Raw genomic sequence first — 22753 nt, 5'->3', positions numbered from 1 at the left:
CCCACAGGGCCCAGCACAGAGCGACGAGTGCCCTCCAAACCCAGTAGCAGCGGGCCAGTAGACAATCCTGCACATGCACACCCGTCCATTCGTTATCACCACCCCACCCCCCCCACACACCTACCCCCATTCACCCAACAACCCCCCCTCTCCCCAACTCCCCAACAACCCAAAATACAAACCAAATGAGTCCCGGAGTGAGAAAGTCTCCCAAGGGGTGTAGATGGGGACCCAAGGACGGGTCTCCTAGGGCCAAAGACCGGGGTGTCTTCTAAGAAAGTACATTCATAACCCCGTCACCTGCGAGTGCGTGCCCCTCCGGCACCAAGGCAAGCGAACTGAAGATCAGGCAGCCCCAGAGCTCTGTTGTGACGGCGGAAGCGTGGCGGAGGCCACAGATGCCACTGCATTCCCCCGCTCCTGAAGGCTAGTCGTGCGGTCCGGCCTCCTGCGATTCTCCGGGCCCACCCTGTGCCAGGACGAAGAACGGCGCCTTCTCCGCGGCGAAGGACTCCGACGATCAGGCGTCTGGGACTCATCCCCAATCCCCAATAGTTCCTTTGCTTCCCGGAGAGAACAAATCTGTGCAAGCCTGTTCTGCCAACGGAAAATTATTCGGAAAGGGTGGCCCCAGGAGTAGGAGATATTGTGCTCTCGGAGATATGTAGTGACGGGACGGAACTCGCGCCGCTTTTGGAGTGTCGACGCGGCCAGGTCCTGATAAAGCTGAGGTCGATGCTCCCGAAATTGCAGGGAGGGGACATCACGGGCCTTCCTCAGGATCCTTTCTTTGACTTGAAAGTCGTGGACACACACCAGGATGTCAGGGGGGCCTCCGTTCCGCCTGGGCAGACCCACTCTATGAACCCGATCCATCCTGATCTCCTGCAAATCTTCCTCACCCAAGATCTGAAGGAAGAGAGCCTGCACATATTCTCGGAGATCTCCCGCTTCACCGTCCCAGGGGACCACCCGAATGCGAATGTTGTTCCGGCAGGAACGGTTCTCAAGGTCTTTAGCATGGGCCTGCAAATCTATATTCTGTTCCATGAGACGGAGGACGTCCTGCTGCAGCAGATGAACATCATTGGCCATACTGAGGTCGTGGTCTTCCAGGGTGGACACCCTTTCCCCTATGCTGTCAACATCCCTCCGCACCTCGCGGAGATCCGACGTGAGCTGGGTTCGGAGCTCCGATATGTCGTCTTTGATGGAGGTAAAGAGTTCCTTCATGAAGGCCTTCGTTGCCGGGGCCTCATCGTCAGATCTCCCCGAGGATGAACTCTGGCCCGGGGAGGCCGGGGACTGAGAGCTCTTGTTAGTCCCATCCTTCCCAGCTTTCCCTTTGCGTGAATTAGCAGCCATCTCTGCCCCAGACCCTCGCCCCCAGGGGGCCGAAAGAACGTCCCGGAGCGGGACGGCAGGCAGGCCAGCGAGGCCCACAGCACCACCAGCCGCTTCTCGAAGCTCCAATATCCCAAAGAATTTTGATGAGGCAGGCCCCTCGACCAGCACCTCGAAAGCGGCCACAGGGGGGAGACACGTGGCAGCGCCAAGGATTCCGAGCCGCCAGTAATGCAGTTCAGCTAGGCCCACAGCCCAATAAATCGATCAGCGGTCTCACCCTCCGCGTCCTTGATCTGGCTCCAGGCCCTGTCGCCGGTCCGCAAGTCGTTTACCGGGTCCGCTCCGCCTCTGGGGACCCGGGCGCCAGGTAGACCCTCCGCCCGGGGGACGCTTCACTTCTCAACGCGGCCACTGCAGCAGTACTGTAGATCCTGGCAAAGCAGCCCAACAATAGCTCACCTAAGGGGGCTCCGGGCTCAAGCGCTCCCCTCTCCAGGTCGTCGCTGCCTCCGGGTCAGGTAGTCCCCCGGAGCCAAAGCAAGGCCGCCTCCCGCTCCGCCGCCTGTCCGCAGCACCTCCGCTCACGGGGGGCCAAGACCGCCCCTGCTGTAACAGCGGACCGGCCACTGAGCAAAGGCCGAGCCCCAGGAGCCGCGCCGGCCGCCTCCCGGACCAGGCCTCGATCCCCGGCCTCGAGTAGTCCGCCGGCCGCGCCTCCCCTCCAGCTATCGTGGGCCGCAGGCCCCGCCCCCACCGGAGGTCCAAGGCCCCGGAGTCGGGCAAGTGTCCGCTCGCGACCAGAAGGAATTTAGGGTGCCCTCGGGCCAGCTCGGGCTCCCCTCTCACCTCCTGCCTCCTGTCGCCGAGTCGCTCCAAGCCTTCTCCCGCTGTAGGCGGCCCCCGCCCGGAGCGCCGTGTAGGCCCTAGGCTCCAGGCAGCGTCACTGTCTCGGGGATCGCGTCTCCCGTTTCAGGGGGTCTCGAGAGTCGCCCCCAGCGTGGCACCTCACTCCGGAGGGGGTCAGGAGCAATTTGTCGGCTGAAGGGACTCCAGGTGCTGCCGCTGAACAAAGCTAAGCAGGGCCGGGCGCCGGAGGGGACTCGCAACATGTCCTACTCCGCCGCCATCTTGGCCACGCCCCCTCGAGTATTAATTTAAAATATAATTTAATTTAAATTAAAAAATATTGATTTATTATTTTATAGTATTGATTTATTATTTTATATTTTATATATTTTTACAAAATAGTATTGATTTATTAATTTAAATATTATATATATTTTTTTAAAAAACCATATTTTAAAATTTATAAAAATGTGTATATATTTATAATATTATTATGCTTGTTATACAATTTATTATTTAATTGTCGACTTTGTAAAATAAAATATTTGTTTTAAATATTAGTATTAATAATAATAAACGAGTATTAATTTTAATACTTGAGTATTCATTTAAAATATAATTTATTTTACATTAAAAAATATTGATTAATTATTTTATAGTATTGATTTATTATTTTATATTTTATATATTTTTACAAAATAGTATTGATTTATTAATTTATATATTATACATTTTTTCTAAAAATACCATATTTTACAATTTATAAAAATGAGTATATATTTATAATATTTTGTAATTATTTAAAAAAGCTACATAAATTATTAATATATTAAATAACATTTATAATGTAAGATTAACATATGACAAATACTATTAAGATTGGGTTCTCACGGTTTCACATTGAATCCAATGGTAACGTTTGCCCTTTTTCTATTTTCATGACATATCCTATGTGTCCCGCGGTACATGGAAAAGATGAGGAAAAGAGGATGAAAGAAGAAAGAAAATGGATAAAAGGAAAAAGAATACAGGTAAGAAGATAAAAAGATTATTTATACATATAAGAAATACATTTTAGAAGTATTGCAAGTAATAAAATAAATAAGAAAAAAACGATAACTTTTTAAAATAATTTTTGAAAATATTGATTTATTATTTTATAGTATTGGTTTATTCTTTTATATTTTATATATTTTTTAAAAATACAATTGAATTATTAATTTATATATTATATATTTTTTCTAAAATTATCATATTCTAAAATTAATCCAAATGAGTATTTATTTATAATATTTATTAATTATTTAAAAAAAAATATATTATTATTTTAAATTACAGGTTTATAGGGTAAGATTAACATATGACAAATACAATTAAGTTTGGGTTCCCACGGTTTCACATTGAATCCAATGGTAACCTTTGTCCTTTTTCTATTTTCATGACATATCCTATGTGTCTCGCGGTAGATGGAAAAGATGAGGAAAAGAGGATGAAAGAAGAAAGAAAATGGAGAAAAGGAAAAAGAATACAGGTAAGAAGATAAAAAGATTATTTATACATATAAAAAATACATTTTAGAAGTATTGCAAGTAATATAATAATTAGGAAAATAACGATAACTTGTTTTAAATAAATTTATTTTTGAAAATAAACACATAAAAAAATAGTTTATTTTTACATATATTTTTCGCATATTTTTGAAATATTATTAACAAATAGTAAACACATAGAACAATTATTATCATTTTAATAAAAAATTAGAAAATAAATAGTCCTTTTTTTATTGTTGCAGCTTTGTAACACGTATTGACGTTAACGTAAAGCGTCAGCAGCCATTTTGGACCAGATCCATGGAGGAAGCAGCTGCAAGCTGATCTGCGTCCAGGTAGGAAACTTATAAAAGTTTATTATATGTTTGTATTTACAAAAAAATAATAATATATTGTAAGGAAAAGATAAGGAGAGGTTGCTGAATACGTAAATGTAGTTAGATACTTTAAAAAAACATGTCGCCGATCGAATAGCTAGAATATGCCTAAGTCGGGTGTGGGAGGGGAGAAAAAATAGAATGTTTTATATTGTTTTGTAATATTGTATGTTTTGAAATTTGGATATTTATACAGTAACATTGTAAAACAAATGCAATTTTGAAAAAATATTTTGTTATTTGGAAAACTTAGGATAGTCCTTGAAGTGGTTATTTTATTGCTGGAAGAAGCTTTGTCGAAAACAAATAGATGTATTTTAAGGTTTGTACTATAGGGAAATTCAATTATGTAAGTGAAATTATGGTGTTTTGTATTGACAATCGATACGTTGATTGAAATTATTTCGATTTGGTCACATTATGGTATTTATTTCTAAAGAGTGGTTTTTCGGCGTAATAGATTTAGTTGATTTGCGATATATGTTAGAGCAAAATTGTAGACATTTTTTTTATCTTTCTTTTAAAATAAATAACCATTTGAAAATACGAACAAGTTGATGATTTAATGAAGAAATGTACAGCATTGTGTCATTGAATTAAGATCTCATTATGGTATTTTATTCAAAAGAGTGGTTATTCGGAAGAATAAAATCTGATGAGTGGCGAGATATGGATGAGCAAAAATGTAAAAATATTGATTCTTTGATTATAAACAAATTGTTTAAAAAATACGAAAAAGTATAATATTTAATGGAGATTTGTATGTCATTTTGTGATTGATTGACGATCTCTATAAGAAATTACATGGAAGTTTTCAAGAAGCTTTTTGTTCACAATTTTAGGAAATGAGCAGTGAAAAATACATAGTAATTTTTCAAAATTGCATTTATTTTTTGTTTATATAACTATTATTTGCAAGAGAAAAAGTTTCAACAAAAATCTAATAAATGGTGAGTTTTTCAATTAGATACTTGTAATATTTTGGATTGTTTAGAAAATAAAGAAATTATAAACAATCACAAAAAAAAAGTATTTTTAATAACAACTACCCGACTTTTTTAAATTTTCAAAATAAATTTGGAAAAATGTTTTTGCCAATAAAATAAATTTTGGAAAAATGTTTTTGCCAATTAAATTAAAAAAAAGAACAATTTTAGAGCAAAGCAGGAAAGTAATGTGAAGATGATGTTTAAAAAGTTAGGATGTTAGCAATATTTTCCAGGTAATCTAAAGCCACACACAACGAAAACTGTTGTAAAAGTGCCAATAGTCTCTCGGACATTTCCTTTGTTTTATGGGTTATTCGTGGGTTTAGACTTCCTGTAAGAGTTTGTGAAATTCTCATTTCCTGAAAACTTTGCTCCTTCTTCAAAGTTTCTAGAAAAGAATAGAAATTAGGGTGGGGTTTTCCAATTGTATGATTGAAGGAGTTATGCCATCCCTCAATAGCATTATTTGTTTTAGCCTCTCCCTGTAAGCAAGTCGAATAACAGTTCCACCACTCCACATGGAAACGTGGCTTCCTCCTGCGACCCGATCTGCTTAGGTGTCCAATCCATGTGTCTTCCATATAATTTAGAATGGGTGCCAATTTTTCTTCATTTGCAATGTAATAATCAGATTCTGTGATGGCAGTGTAGTACTCATCTACACTTTCGGGAGGGACAAAACAAAGAGCAGTTAGTTTTTTTAATTCAACCTGTAATTTGCTGTCTGAGGAGTATTCTGTAACCAGGGGTGTTTTTTGTAATTTACACCAGAATGCCTTGGAAAAATGGAAAAAACACCCCTGAATTTGGGTATCCGTGTACGTTTTTGTGATTACATTAATCATGCTCAATTCAAAATCAATGATAATTTTCCTAGGACTTTGGTTTGTGGTTGTTTTTATAACTGATAATAGTTCAGTGTAGGTTGCAGAAGTCTTATCAGGCAGCAAACTATATACTAGGGGAATAACATTGGTATTAATTTTGGCGTGTATAGTGTAAATTTGGGCGAATGGATGGGGTGTACTTTTAAACGTCCCATCCATCATCCAAATTTCACTATTTTCAAGTTTTACAAGATTTCTAGGTGTACTAAAAATTAATATACGTTTCTGAGGGTTTTCATTATCATGCAGAAGGAAAGGTTCATCATAAAAAGAAATAGTAAGTTCATGAGGAATAATTATATCAGAAAAAGTATGGGGTGTATTTATTTGTATGTTACTTGCCTGCTTTTGACGTTGAATAATTCTTCGCAAATTATGTATGGTAGGCATATTACTAGCTATATGATCTGGGACATGCTGAGCAACCTCTCGTAAAATATTTCCTGTGGAATCATTGGAGATGCATGCAAGTTCCTTCATTTCATTTAAAGTTTCTCTAATATCAACATCCATTGCAGAGGCAGAGTGGTTATGGTCAGTTGTTTTTACAATAATATCATCAACCGTAACCGCTCTGCCGCTGCAACGGGTTGAGAAGTATTGCACGCATCTCCAATGATTTCTTGGGAAACTTATCCTTTCCTTACAATATATATAACCCAAATGACTTAAAAGATTGTTTCCTTTTCTTGATTTGATGTACTTTGCTGTTGGTTGAGCACTCATTTTCTGAAAGAAAGAAAATAATTAGGTTTGTGTTATTTTGTTTTTAAAATTTCACATATTTCATACACACTATCCTGCTATTTAATTTTTACACCACTTAACTGGAGTTTGAATATTATTTCATACTCATACAATATCCTGCACTTTCACTATTGCAACACTTAATTGGAGTTAAAATAGTAATTGATACTCCTACACTATCCAGCACTTTCCCTATTGCAGCACTTTCCCGGTGTTAGAATAGTAATTAATACCCCTACACTATCCAATACTATTTTTTTTTATTAATGCAGCACTTACCTGGAGTTAGAATAGACATTTAGACCCCTACACTATCCAGCACTTTCTCTAATGCAGCACTTAATTGGAGTTAAAATAGTGATTTAGAACCCTACACTATCCAGCACTTTCCCTAATGCAGCACTTAATTGGAGTTAGATTAGTCATTAATACCCTTACACTATCCAGCACTTTCCCTACTGTAGCACTTTCCTGGTGAGAAAAAAATGTTTTTGATCACTGTCATTAGATTTTTTTATTTGATTTACCTTCAAAGATTGGTGTGTTTTTCTTCTTTGGATGTCTGATTGGCTTGGATTTGGATTTCTTATTGAATTTCAAATGTTAGTTGGTATTCTATGAATAGAGAAAAAAATGTTTTTGTTTGTTTTTGGATTAAAATGTTTCATAAAGATTTGAAAATGTCTGCATTGCTGTTCATCAGTTTAATGTTTCCTAACAAAATGAGTTTGTAACAAACCAGCACTTTCCTTAATGCAGCACTTTTCTGGAGTTAGATTAGTAATTGATACCCCTACACTATCCAGCACTTTCCCTAATGCAGCAAATACTTGGAGTTAGAATAGTCATTTATACCCATACACTATCCAGCACTTTCCCTAATGCAGCACTTACTTGGAGTTACAATAGTCATTTAGACCCCTACACTATCCAGCACTTTCCCTAATGCAGCACTTACTTGGAGTTAGATTAGTTATTAATTCCCTTACACTATCCAGCACTTTCCCTACTGTAGCACTTTCCTGGTGAAAAAAATGTTTTTGATCACTGTCATTGGATTTTTTTATTTGATTTACCTTCAAAGATTCGTGTGTTTTTCTTCTTTGATTGTCTGATTGGCTTGGATTTGGATTTCTTATTGAATTTTAAATGTTGGTTGGTATTCTATGAATAGAGAAAAAAATGTTTTTGTTTGTTTTAGGATTTAAATGTTTCATAAAGATTTGAAAATGTCTGCATTGCTGTTCATCAGTTTAATGTTTCCTAACAAAATGAGTTTGTAACAAACCAGCACTTTCCCTAATGCAGCACTTACCTAGAGTTACATTAGTCATTAATGCCCTTACACTATCCAGCACTTTCACTACTGCAGCACTTACCTGGAGTTAGATTAGTCATTAATACACTTACACTATCCAGCACTTTCCCTAATGCAGCACCTACCTGGTGTTAGAATAGATATTTAGACCCCTACACTATCCAGCACTTTCTGTAATGCAGCACTTACCTGGAGTTAGAATAGATATTTAGACACCTACACTATCCAGCACTTTCCCCAATGCAGCACTTACTTGGTGTTAGAATAGACATTTAGACCCCTACACTATCCAGCACTTTCCCTAATGCAACACTTACCTGGAGTTAGAATAGACATTTAGACCCCTACACTATCCGGCACTTTCCCTAATGCAGCACTTACCTGGTGTTAGAATAGACATTTAGACCCCTACACTATCCAGCACTATCCCTAATGCAGCACTTACCTGGAGTTAGAATAGATATTTAGACCCCTACAATATCCAGCACTTTCCCTAATGCAGCACTTACTTGGAGTTAGAATAGTCATTTAGACCCCTACACTATCCAGCACTTTCCCTAATGCAGCACTTACTTGGAGTTAGATTAGTTATTAATTCCCTTACACTATCCAGCACTTTCCCTACTGTAGCACTTTCCTGGTGAAAAAAGTGTTTTTGATCACTGTCATTGGATTTGTTTATTTGATTTACCTTCAAAGATTCGTGTGTTTTTCTTCTTTGATTGTCTGATTGGCTTGGATTTGGATTTCTTATTGAATTTCAAATGTTGGTTGGTATTCTATGAATAGAGAAAAAAATGTTTTTGTTTGTTTTAGGATTTAAATGTTTCATAAAGATTTGAAAATGTCTGCATTGCTGTTCATCAGTTTAATGTTTCCTAACAAAATGAGTTTGTAACTAACCAGCACTTTCCCTAATGCAGCACTTACCTAGAGTTACATTAGTCATTAATGCCCTTACACTATCCAGCACTTTCACTACTGCAGCACTTACCTGGAGTTAGATTAGTCATTAATACCCTTACACTATCCAGCACTTTCCCTAATGCAGCACTTACCTGATGTTAGAATGAATATTTAGACCCCTACACTATCCAGCACTTTCTGTAATGCAGCACTTACCTGGAGTTAGAATAGATATTTAGACCCCTACACTATCCAGCACTTTCCCTAATGCAGCACTTACTTGGTATTAGAATAGACATTTAGACCCCTACACTATCCAGCACTTTCCCTAATGCAGCACTTACCTGGAGTTAGAATAGACATTTAGACCCCTACACTATCCAGCACTTTCCCTAATGCAGCACTTACCTGGTGTTAGAATAGACATTTAGACCCCTACACTATCCAGCACTATCCCTAATGCAACACTTACCTGGAGTTACAATAGATTTTTAGACCCCTACAATATCCAGCACTTTCCCTAATGCAGCACTTACTTGGAGTTAGATTAGTCATTAATACCCTTACACTATCCAGCACTTTCCCTGATGCAACACTTATCTGGAGTTAGAATAGACATTTAGACCCCTACACTATCCAGCACTTTCCCTAATGCAGCACTTACTTGGAGTTACAATAGTCATTTAGACCCCTACACTATCCAACACTTTCCCTAATGCAGCACTTACTTGGAGTTAGATTAGTTATTAATACCCTTACACTAGCCAGCACTTTCCCTACTGTAGCACTTTCCTGGTGAAAAAAATGTTTTAGATCACTGTCATTGGATTTTTTTATTTGATTTACCTCCTAAGATTCGTGTGTTTTTCTTCTTTGGTTGTCTGATTGGCTTGGATTTGGATTTCTTATTGAATTTCAAATGTTGGTTGGTATTCTATGAATAGAGAAAAAAATGTTTTTGTTTGTTTTTGGATTTAAATGTTTCATAAAGATTTGAAAATGTCTGCATTGCTGTTCATCAGTTTAATGTTTCCTAACAAAATGAGTTTGTAACAATCCAGTACTTTCCCTAATGCAGCACTTTTCTGGAGTTAGATTAGTAATTGATACCCCTACATTATCCAGCACTTTCCCTAATGCAGCACTTACTTGGAGTTAGAATAGTCATGTATACCCCTACACTATCCAGCACTTTCCCTAATGCAGCACTTACTTGGAGTTAGAAAAGTCATTTAGACCCCTACACTATCCAGCACTTTCCCTAATGTAGCACTTACTTGGAGTTAGAATCGTCATTTAGACCCCTACACTATCCAGCACTTTCCCTAATGCAGCACTTACCTGGAGTTAGAATAGTCATTTAGACCCCTACACTATCCAGCACTTTCCATAATACAGCACTTATCTGGAGTTAGATTAGTTATTAATACCTTTACACAATCCAGCACTTTGCCTAATGCTGCATTTACCTAGAGTTAGATTAGTCATTAATACCCTTACACTATCCAGCACTTTCCCTAATGCAGCACTTACCTGGAGTTAGATTAGTCATTATTACCCTTACACTATCCAGCAATTTCCCCAATGCAGCACTTACCTGGAGTTACATTAGTCATTAATACCCTTACACTATCCAGCATTTTCCCTAATGCAGCACTTACCTGGTGTTAGAATAGATATTTAGACCCCTACACTATCCAGCACTTTCCCTAATGCAGCACTTAATTGGAGTTACAATAGTCATTTCGAACCCTACACTATCCAGCACTTTCCCTAATGCAGCACTTACTTGGAGTTAGATTAGTCATTAATACCCTTACACTATCCAGCACTTTCCCTAATGCAGCACTTATCTGGAGTTAGATTAGACATTTAGACCCCTACACTATCCAGCACTTTCCCTAATGCAGCACTTACTTGGAGTTACAATAGTCATTTAGACCCCTACACTATCCAGCACTTTCCCTAATGCAGCACTTACTTGGTGTTAGATTAGTCATTAATACCCTTACACTATCCAACACTTTCCCTACTGTAGCACTTTTATAGTGAAAAAAATGTTTTTGATCACTGTCATTGGATTTTTTTATTTGATTTACCTTCAAAGATTGGTGTGTTTTTCTTCTTTGGTTGTCTGATTGGCTTGGATTTGGATTTCTTATTGAATTTCAAATGTTGGTTGGTATTCTATGAATAGAGAAAAAAATGCTTTTGTTTGTTTTTGGATTAAAATGTTTCATAAAGATTTGAAAATGTCTGCATTGCTGTTCATCAGTTTAATGTTTCCTAACAAAATGAGTTTGTAACAAACCAGCACTTTCCTTAATGCAGCACTTACCTAGAGTTAGATTAGTCATTAATACCCTTACACTATCCAGCACTTTCCCTTATGCAGCACTTACCTGGAGTTAGATTAGTCATTAATACCCTTACACTATCCAGCATTTTCCCTAATGCAGCACTTACCTGGTGTTAGAATAGATATTTAGACCCCTACACCATCCAGCACTTTCCCAAATGCAGCACTTACTTGGAATTACAATAGACATTTAGACCCCTACACTATCCAGCACTTTCCCTAATGCAGCACTTATTTGGAGTTACAATAGTAATTTAGACCCCTACACTATCCAGCACTTTCCCTGATGCAGCTCTTACTTGGAGTTACATTAGTCATTAATACCCCTACACTATCCATTATATTGTCTAATCCAGCACTTTCCTGGTGTTATAATAGTAATTAATACCTCTACACTATCCAGCACTTTCCCTAATGCAGCACTTATCAGGAGTTAGAATATTCATTATACCCCTACACTATCCAGCACTTTCCCTAATGCAGCACTTACTTGGAGTTAGATTAATCATTTATACCCCTACACTATTCAGCACTTTCCCTAATGTAGCACTTAACTGGAGTTAGATTAGTTATTAATGCCCTTACACTATCTAGTACTTTCTCTAATCCAGCACTTACCTGGTGTTAGAATAGTAATTAATACCTCTACACTATCCAGCACTTTCCCTAATGCAGTACTTACTTGGAGTTTCATTAGTTATTAATACTTTTACACTTTCCTGCACTTTCCCTACTGTAGCACTTTCCTGGTGAGAAAAAATGTTTTTGATCACTGTCATTGGATATTTTTATTTGATTTACCTTCAAAGATTCGTGTGTTTTTCTTCTTTGGTTGTCTGATTGGCTTGGATATGGATTTTTTATTGAATTTCAAATGTTGGTTGGTATTCTATGAATAGAAAAAAAAATGTTTTTGTATGTTTTTGGTTTAAAATGTTTCATAAAGATTTAAAAATATCTGCATTGCTGTTCATCAGTTTAATTTTTTCATACAAAATGAGTTTGTAACAATCCAGCACTTTCCCTAATGCTGCACTTTTCTGGAGTTAGAATAGTCATTTATACCCCTACACTATCCAGCACTTTCCCTAATGCAGCACGTACTTGGAGTTAGAATAGCCATTTATACCCCTACACTATCCAGCACTTTCCCTAATGCAGCACTTACTTGGAGTTAGAATAGTCATTTAGACCCCTACACTATCCAGCACTTTCCCTAAAGTAGCACTTACTTGGAGTTAGAATAGTCATTTAGACCCCTACACTATCCAGCACTTTCCCTAATGCAGCACTTACCTGGAGTTAGAATAGTCATTTAGACCCCTACACTATCCAGCACTTTCCATAATACAGCACTTATCTGGAGTTAGATTAGTTATTAATACCTTTACACAATCCAGCACTTTGCCTAATGCTGCATTTACCTAGAGTTAGAATTGTCATTTATACCTTTAGACTATCCAGCACTTTCCCTAATGTAGCACTTACCTGGAGTGTTTTATTGACTAAGTACGATTCTCTGGTGTTTTGATGGCTTTGTTTGTTGTCAACTCTGTTGATAAATATAATTTAAAATGTAAGTATTGTAATATTTTTTTAAGGTTTAAAAAATAATAATATATTTTTTTTAAATTATATATTTACCGGTTAATAAATGTTGAAGAGGAATGTTGTTATTAAAACCTAATTCTTTCTTTGGTGATGTTATTGTATCAACAGAGTTTGTAGGTTTGTGTTATTTAAAAAAATAATTACAGAGTGTTATCAAAAAATATTTAAAAATATTGTATACATTTCAATTCAAACTAAATGTATAATTTAATACATAATTTTCGAATATAAATGCTTTTGGCTTTGGTTTTAATATATGTAGGTTACTTGTTACAAACGATAAATGTTTAATTTTAACGTTTACAACACTATTAACTGATTATTTGAGTTAATCATTATTCAAACTTACTTGTATTGATGCGAAAAGTGGTCGAAAAAACGCTATTGCTTTAATCTAGTAGAAGCGTCAGAGGGTCAGCATTTGACGTCTGTTATCTCTGGGAGTTGTCAACCAACTGGTTATAAAATGGTGTCTCGCTTCTATTTATAAGTTTTTTACAAATATATCATTTATTGATGAGAATTATCTTGTTAGTAATCTATTTAAAATATCTGTTTAATAATGTGGAAACTAATAATTTAATTTACCCAGAGAAAAAATATAGTTTAGTGATATTTCATTAAATTTGTTTCGTTTTGGCATCCATTTTGGATGTCTTGTTGTGGTTTGATTTCATGAAAATAGTTGAAGGACTATTAAAGTTACAGGTTAGTTTAAAATGGACTAATAAAGTTACAGATTAATTTAACATGCTTTTTAATGGTAGCTATGTGTTTTTATAATGTTAGTTTCATCGTTAAATGTATTGTTTAACATGTTAAATATATTTTTATTTAATCGTTTTTTTGATAAAATATGTACATTTTTCACTATTAATAGTATTTATTTTGATACTCGAGTAGTAAGTTTAATAATGGAGTATTAATTTTTAGAATTCGGTAGTATTTAGTTTTCTCGTGAAAAACTATTGGTTAGAGAAATATCAATAAATTAGAATCGTTTTGGCATCCATTTTGAATGTTTGGTTGTTTGATTTCATGGAAAGAGTAGTAGGACAAAATTAAAATCAATATATTTAAAAAACTTTTCTAGTGGTAGCTATGTGTTTTTATAAATTTACTTTTATCGTTAAATCTATTGTTATGCTTGTTAAATAATTTTTAATTTAATCGTCGATTTTGTAAAATAAATTAATGTTGTTTTAATATTAGTATTAATTTTAATACCCGAGTATCAATTTTAATACTCGAGTATTAATTTTTAGAAATTGGTAGTATTTCTTAATATAATGTTTAGTTTTTCCCCACATTTTAATATACTTCCCCACCCAAAACCCCTATTTTCCCTAGATCCCGTCCCAGGATTTATTTGACAAAATAAAAAATATATATATATTTGCGTTGTAATGGTATGCGTTTTTACAGAAATTGTTGTAATGGTAGTTTTCAATGAAATACATGGTATTGCGTTGTAATAGTATTCGTTGTAAAATACTGCGTTGTAGAAGTATTTGCGTTGTTAAAAAAGGCGTTGTAAAAGTATGCGTGGTAAAAGTATGCGTTGTAACGTCATACATCCCAGATGGTATACAACCTAATTCATTGTATTGTTTCATGCTGTGCAATACTTTTCTTTTGAAACTTCTACAGAAGTTTCATGCTGACACCTTTCTCGTTATCTTATGGATCAAATTGAAGCTTATTTAGCATTTTTAGGGTAGTTTAATAAGGGAACATGAAATCAAAATGCATCGTAGATAGGAGGATAAGGCTTTCCAATCTTCTCATTCTGCTGTGTTTCTATTGTTCTGTGCCATCACTACTGAGGTTCTCGTTGGTTATTTACTATTGAGATTTAATTCTGTTAGCAGAGTTAGAAGTCTTTTGATAATTCTGCATTTCCATGCAATGTTTCTGAGACTGGTTTTTATTACGCTGGTTTTCAGTTTGTAACAAATGAATGTTTAACCTTACTACCCTACTTAGAGCTTTACTGTGTAGCCAAACGGGGTGCACTGTATTTTTTAATTTGAATTGAAATTGAACTCCTTTTAATTCTCAAGCTCCATAAAAACATCAGAAATGAAGGGGACAAAAAGGACCCAAATCCCATAGGATAGTTAGGGTCTTGAAATGGGGGTAAGTTGGTGAAGACAGTTAATGCTCCAGGTTTGGTCCTGAAGTTCATGATTTAATTTTGCAGATTGGCATGGTTCTAGTGTCTGGTGGTTGTGTAATAACAGCAAAAGGAGTGAGTATCATAGGGTTGTGTGTGTATGACATACACATAGCTTGCGGTGTTGTACTGGTTGTTTGATGTCTGGTGGAGGTGTAAATGTGGTGTTTAACGTGGTAAAGTTGTTAATGGGTCTGACATAGCCTAAGATCCTGGGATAGCTGTAAAATGTGGAGAAGACACTGTATTAAATTGTCTGCTAGACTTTTGTGGGATTTGTCGTGGGACATCGTAGGCAGCCCAATTAAAATCGGGACATTACTTTTGTGTGATTGAGGAATGCTATTTGTACAGTGGACCCTTTGTGCAGTGGAATGCTGTTTTTATCAAGGTGATTTCTTCGCAGGTCTAGGTTTTGATTGAATGTGTGCTTGAAAAGATTTTCTTGTGTGACAGAAACCTGTCGATCTTTTAAGCTTTTTTTGTTTATTTATTTATTGTTTCGGTTGACAGCCATACAATATATATTTTTTTTAAAACATGCTGTATAGGAACTATACAATAAGAATATGAGTACAGCAATCTGTCAATAAATTCATTAAGCAAAAATCAAATACAAAGACAATAAAATGCTAGTTAAAGTGTCTTTTCATCAAAGGCATACAACCTGACAAGGAGAGCATGTTTGAATTCTTCAGATACAGTAAAGTGCAAGTGCAATGGGAAACGTACATATTAACGTCAGAGGCTGCCTCCTGATTAAAAAAACATGTGCATCATTTTAAATAAAAAACATAAAAACAGTTTGGAATAGTCTCCTTTGAGTTGTAAACAGTTTGTCAACTCACCTTGGGAGTAAAAGTGCAGGGCATAGAATTAGTGCAAAATTGTTCAACTTATGCAAAAAGTAACAATGTGTTCCGTAATAGGAAACATCCATGTTCATAAAGCTTGCCTACTTAAACATAATGCTAAAGTGGAGGGCAACTCTTTCAGCCAGGGCCACTTAACCCATACATATGACGCTACAGAGGTAACCACATTCATGGCATCTGGGTTAATACATGGCGTCATTGCTGGTTCAACACATCTGACCTCATAGTACAAAAAAGCATAAAATGTATTAGATTATCCTGACTTCCAGCACTACAATGACAGCAATTCGATTGGCCATCAAACATATGTATACGTATAAGGAAATCCCTGGTTGGGAGCATACCTAGCTGGAATCTTGGGAATAATGTTCACTTTAATTAAGGGATAGCATGTCCAGGAATTCTGGGCATGAAAGGCCATTGGCGTTATTGAAGTAATTACTCATAGGAGTACTCATAGCTCACAGCATTTTTTCATATGCATATATTCATTATACCGTTCTTTAATCAGAGCTGCTGCATCCTGTCTAACACTTCCAGGAGCTTCCCACAGAGATATCAAATGTAATTCTCTTAACATGTTTTGTACATGTGACCACCAAGTAGGGCCTTGTCAGGAGCAACTAGCTGTGACTTCCTCAAAGATTTCTAAAAAGACTGGTCTTAGGGTTTTTCTCACCAGTCTCACCCATAAAGAATTGGCCTGAGAGGAATAGTTTCTGCTAGAGGAATAAAATTAAACTCAAGGTATAATGGCGCTATAGGGGTACCTGGCCCAAGCCCCAGCAAATTATGAGGAAACTATTTTCAACTAATTGAAGTGTGCGGACATTCCTAAACCCCCATAGTTCCGCACCATACAGTGTGGCAGCCACTGCCGTTTGCTTATATATTTGTAAAATACCACTACTACTTCTGTCACTGGCCTGATGTCTAAACTTTAAAATTGCTCTATCCAATTGTCTCTAAACTAGTGTGGTCTTCTGTATTTGGCTGCCCAATCAGAAATTCTCTGTAAATCGAATATCCATATGGTCAAACTGGTTGACAATATCCAGGGGGATACCTGTAATGAAAGGCTTTCGCTTAAAACAAGGGGAGGGCCTCAATAAAATACATTTTCTTTTACTAACATTGATGGTTAATGACTTCTTGTCACAATACTCCACAAAATGTAGTGGCCTATGGGCGGCATGTTCTGTTCATGCCATCAGTACCGCATCATCCGCTTATAGTAGTATTGACACCTGCTTACCAGCTACAGTTGGAATATCTATGGGGTCTTCCATCAAATGGTCTGCTGAATCATTTAAAAATAGGATCGATCAGGTTGAATCATACGAAGCTCTGCAGCCACTCTTGGTCTCTTATTATAGTTATTTAGCCCACAGACATTCAAAGAACAGATTCTAAGCCCTAACCTAGCCATTGGATAGACATGGGTGCTATTCCTTGCTCAATTCTGAAAAAGCCTCAACATTCTAGATTTCACCAACTTAATGATACTGTAGATTCATTTCCTTATTTTACCCCCACTCTCCCCCTTCCCCTAAACCCCCCCTCGCCACTCAATCCCCCACCCTTCAAAATGGCAATAAGACCCAATGTCCCTGTGATGACAAGCTCCTGCTACCCGAGTGACCCCCACCACACTAATATACCACCCAGTGCATAGAAAGGATCATCAATTTGAAAGAAAAATACTCAACATAGCACATAAGTATTGCAAATGCCATGAATACATTTATTTATACATGTAAGCTCACCCCGGAAATGCACACTGAGATTAAGACAGAGAGAGGAGGGGGAGGTGGGTCAACTGAAACTGCCAAGCACAGTGCCCCACTTCCGAGATCTTCAAACCAACTGTCCCCTGCAGAGGTACCGCAGATTGAGGGGAGTGTACAATTTTCTTCCTTTTCATTGCCCCAGAGAATAAAAGAGGAATAGTGCGCTTACCCATGATGTCTGTGACCAATTTCTCGCCTGGTAAAGCTGTATCCACTTTAACAGTTTTACTACCCACACTAGTGCTGGAAGAGTTCCTGATGTTCACCACTCCATCTCCTGGTCCAGCCCGAGCCGGATCAATCAGAGGGGATGCCCTCCCTTTCCCAGTCTTGGGAGGCATTGTCACGACTGTGTAGCCCTCCCCTCGTCAGCCGCCGTAGAGTGTAGTTGGCGCAGTAGCAAAAAAACCTCCAATGCCAACACCATGGGGCACTCCAGTAACTTTTTTGAAGTTGCTGTAGCTCCGCTGATACTGCCGTAACCACAGTACCAAACCTGCCCTGAGGGCAAGGCCTCCAGCAGACAAGCCTCCGCAAGTTTTGTGGTCTCCCATTCGTAAGGCCTTGCACTGTCTCAGCGTCCTCAGCTTTATCGTCCCTCCTCCTTCCCCATAACAGTATTAGGCTCCATTCGGTATAAATGTGGGAAGCTTGAAAAGCAGCGAGCCCACCTCCGTGAGTTTAACACTTTTCCTTTCCTTATTGTTAGGCCTTAACTTCTTTTCTCCTTCACCATGACATTATCAAACAAGTGCAGGTGCGGGGAGTCCGGGTGTAGCCAGCTCACACGTCCGAGCTCACGAATACCATCTTGCCACGCCCAGAATTTTTTTTCATATCTGTTGGACAGGGGCTAGATCATTGCATAATAAAGTGCCAAAGTTCAATAAGTAGTAATTCCATTTTGAAACCTGATTATAAAGTTCATCAGTGATTGCTATAACAGGATAACTTCAATTATTATAGTACTAAATACTACCCTAGAACCCTGAACACTTACTTCTACAGAGTCACAAACATTCAAAATGGGAATGAAAAAATGACTCCCGCTTTTTTTGCTGCCATCTGAGGGGGCCCCCCTCTTGTCTCTTGCGCGCTGCCGCCCTGAGGCACTGCACAGCTCACCCGGCTTCAGCTGCCATCATTTCCAGGTGTTAAGAACATCAACATGGCAGACCTAGACAACAAAGAGCAGGCTGAGCTTGACCAACAAGACATGGAAGACGTTGAGGAAATAGAAGATGAAAAAACTGGTGAAGATGTAAACAGCAAAGCTCGTCAGCTGACTGTACAGATGATGCAAAATCCCCAGATTCTTGCAGCCCTTCAAGAACGATTGGATGGTCTAGTAGGCACGTCAACAGGATACATAGAAAGCTTGCCTAAAGTAGTCAAAAATGTGTTACAAAAAAGGTGCCAGCGCTGCTGTTCCTAATTCAACAAATATTTTTCTTACTCACAAACGAATAAAACACTATGTGAGAAGGATTTTTTCTTTTGATTCAATCTTTTTAAACTTGCATTTTATTTTAAAGTTTCATTTTGCATCTCATTTTTTCGTTTTAAATATTTAGACATAACATTTCAAAAAAGAAATCACAAAAACTAAAACATTTACTAATTCTTGTTGCTCCTCCCTTCCGAGCTCATTCACACACCCTATCACTAAAGATCTTTTTCAAACATCACACACATTCATCCTCCTAACACACCAAAGGTAATTATTATGAACAGTTTATATACAATTTATGCAAAAACAACCATAGAATCACATTTAAATAACATAGCACATTGCAATAGAAATATCATTGAATTTTCTTATGGTTTTTAATATGACGAAATCATATGGCAAGGTCTACGCGTTTCGAACTCGTTTGGATGTCGAGTTCTCATCAGGACCATAGACTCTCTAATAGCCAGCCGATCTTGTACTCCCAAGATCCACCAACAAACCTCAGCGACGTAGGTCAACCTAGATCACAAATGAGCATTCTTATTTTTCAGTCCCACTGCATGTATTCATAAACAATCAACCACTAGGATGTACTCACTTATTTAGTGATAGTGTGGCGCTTCTCTCGGTTTAGTTCTTCTGTGTCCCCATATATTTTGGAGGACTGCCGGGTAATTATTTTGACGTGAAGCTCACGATGCGCCTCAATTCATATCGTGTTCAGGCTTCGACCCGTCCTGCTTTCACCAAAGGATATATATGGGGACACAGAAGAACTAAACCGAGAGAAGCGCCACACTATCACTAAATAAGTGAGTACATCCTAGTGGTTGATTGTTTATGAATACATGCAGTGGGACTGAAAAATAAGAATGCTCATTTGTGATCTAGGTTGACCTAAGTCGCTGAGGTTTGTTGGTGGATCTTGGGAGTACAAGATCGGCTGGCTATTAGAGAGTCTATGGTCCTGATGAGAACTCGACATCCAAACGAGTTCGAAACGCGTAGACCTTGCCATATGATTTCGTCATATTAAAAACCATAAGAAAATTCAATGATATTTCTATTGCAATGTGCTATGTTATTTAAATGTGATTCTATGGTTGTTTTTGCATAAATTGTATATAAACTGTACATAATAATTACCTTTGGTGTGTTAGGAGGATGAATGTGTGTGATGTTTGAAAAAGATCTTTAGTGATAGGGTGTGTGAATGAGCTCGGAAGGGAGGAGCAACAAGAATTAGTAAATGTTTTGGTTTTTGTGATTTCTTTTTTGAAATGTTATGTCTAAATATTTAAAACGAAAAAATGAGATGCAAAATGAAACTTTAAAATAAAATGCAAGTTTAAAAAGATTGAATCAAAAGAAAAAATCCTTCTCACATAGGGCCAGATGTAGGTAGGCATTTACCGGTCGGTAACGGCCGAATTCGGCCGTTACCGACCGGTAAATGCAATTTGAGATGTAGGGCCCTGTATTTTACAGACTCGGTAAATTTACCGATAGGTACATTTACCGATTATGTAAAATACAGAGTCGGTATTTTTAAGGAATAGGGACAATTGATATGTAGGTGGGACTCTTCTGAGTCCCACAAGCATTAAAAAATCGGTATTTTACCATCAAATACTATTTGATGGTAAAATACCGATTCTGGTGTGCATGCACATGTGTGCATGCACACCTGTGCCATATGACAGGCAGACCTGCCCTTAGGGCAGGTATGCCTGCCACATGGCACCCAAACCCGTTTTGGGGGTGCTAGAGGGTGTCAAAGTGACACCCCCTGCACCCTTGTGTAAATCGGTATTTACCGATGCGGTAAATACCGACCGGTAAATGCCCAATCATTCCTATGGGCTTCAAAGCCCATAGGAATGCATGGGCATTTACCGGTCGGTATTTACCGCATCGGTAAATACCGATTGTTTCCGAATCGGTAAATGCACATCTGCATTTACCTACATCTCGGTACTTTTATTTTACCACTTCTTAAATACCGAGTCGGTATGATGCGGTATTTAAGAGGTGGTAAAATAAAATTTACCTACATCTGGCCCATAGTGTTTTATTCGTTTGTGAGTAAGAAAAATATTTGTTGAATTAGGAACAGCAGCGCTGGCACCTTTTTTGTAACACATATTAGGCAGGGTTTGGCCTTGCTGCTTGGGAGCCCATACCGAGTTAAGAATAGTTAAAGTAGTCAAAAGGCATGTAAATGCCCTGAAGAATCTTCAAGTGAAATGTGCAAAGATCGAAGCTAAATTCTATGAAGAGGTTCATGAATTGGAACGAAAATATGCTGCTCTTTATCAACCCTTATTTGACATGCGTAGTGAAATAATCAATGCAGTTTACGAGCCCACAGAGGAAGAATGTGAATGGAAAGCAGATGAAGAGGAAGAACTTTCAGAAATGAAGTAGAAAGCGAAAATTGAAGAGGAAAAAAAATATGAAGAGAAAGAGGCTCCCAAGGGTATTCGAGAATTCTGGCTGACAGTGTTCAAAAACATTGACCTGTTAAGTGACATAATTCAGGCACACAATGAACCCATTTTGAAACATTTAAAAGATATCAAAGTTAAATTCTCAGACGCTGGTCAACCCATGAGCTTTACACTAGAGTTTTACTTTGAATCAAATGAGTTCTTCACAAATGAAATCTTGACAAAATCCTACAAAATGTGGTCTGAGCCAGCTGAATCTGATCCCTTTTCCTTTGATGTGCCAGAAATTATGGGCTGTACGGGGTGCCAAATAGACTGGAAGAAAGGAAAAATGTAACTTTGAAAACTATCAAGAAGAAATAGAAGCATAAGGGGTGTGGCACAGTTAGAACTGTTACAAAGACTGTACCAAATGATTCATTCTTCAACTTCTTCACTCCTCCAGACGTTCCAGAAAGTGGCGAACTGGATGACGATGGAGAAGCAATCCTTGCTGCAGACTTTAAAATTGGTCACTTTCTGAGGGAGCGTATTGTCCCACGATCAGTGTTGTACTTCACTGCTATAGAAGATGACGATGATTATGATGAAGAAGGCGATGAAGCGCATAACGAGGAGGGTGAGGCTGATGAAGAAAATGATCCAGATTACGAGCCCAAGAAGGATCAGAATCTAGCAGAGTGCAAGCAGCAGTGAAGCTGTGTATAAATAAGTGGCCTTGAGGATTTACCTGCACTGTAATAGCCTACGAAATTAGTTACTTGCAGCCTTATGTTTTTGTATTTCTTGGTAGAATCAAGTAAATGAATTTTTGTTAAAATATAAATAAAACATTTAAAGAAGTTTCAAATGTAATACTCCATTCTACTTAGCATTTTAAGGCTCATTTTCCTACATATTTAAAATGCAGAAAATCCTGGCATGAATGATAGTTCACTGCTCCATTGTTTGGTTCCTGTAAAGTCTTGTCATGTAGTTTTTGACTGCAGCCTTGGAGAGGTCATAAACTGTTTTCCCAGATTTATTTTAGAAAGCCATCTCCTCGAACCAACCAAAGTATTTCAGCCCAATA

The 22753-nt window shown here is 37.9% G+C and overlaps 1 pseudogene; it reads left to right on the top strand.

The window, feature by feature from the left end:
* Nucleotides 1-18937: 18937 nt before the first annotated feature.
* LOC144825000 (nucleosome assembly protein 1-like 1) lies at nucleotides 18938-22377 on the top strand (annotated as a pseudogene).
* The last annotated feature ends 376 nt before the right edge of the window (nucleotides 22378-22753 follow it).

Source organism: Lissotriton helveticus, chromosome 3_1 (assembly GCF_964261635.1).
Source record: "Lissotriton helveticus chromosome 3_1, aLisHel1.1, whole genome shotgun sequence".
Taxonomy (NCBI): domain Eukaryota; kingdom Metazoa; phylum Chordata; class Amphibia; order Caudata; family Salamandridae; genus Lissotriton; species Lissotriton helveticus.
This window is presented reverse-complemented; position numbering and strand designations above follow the sequence as displayed.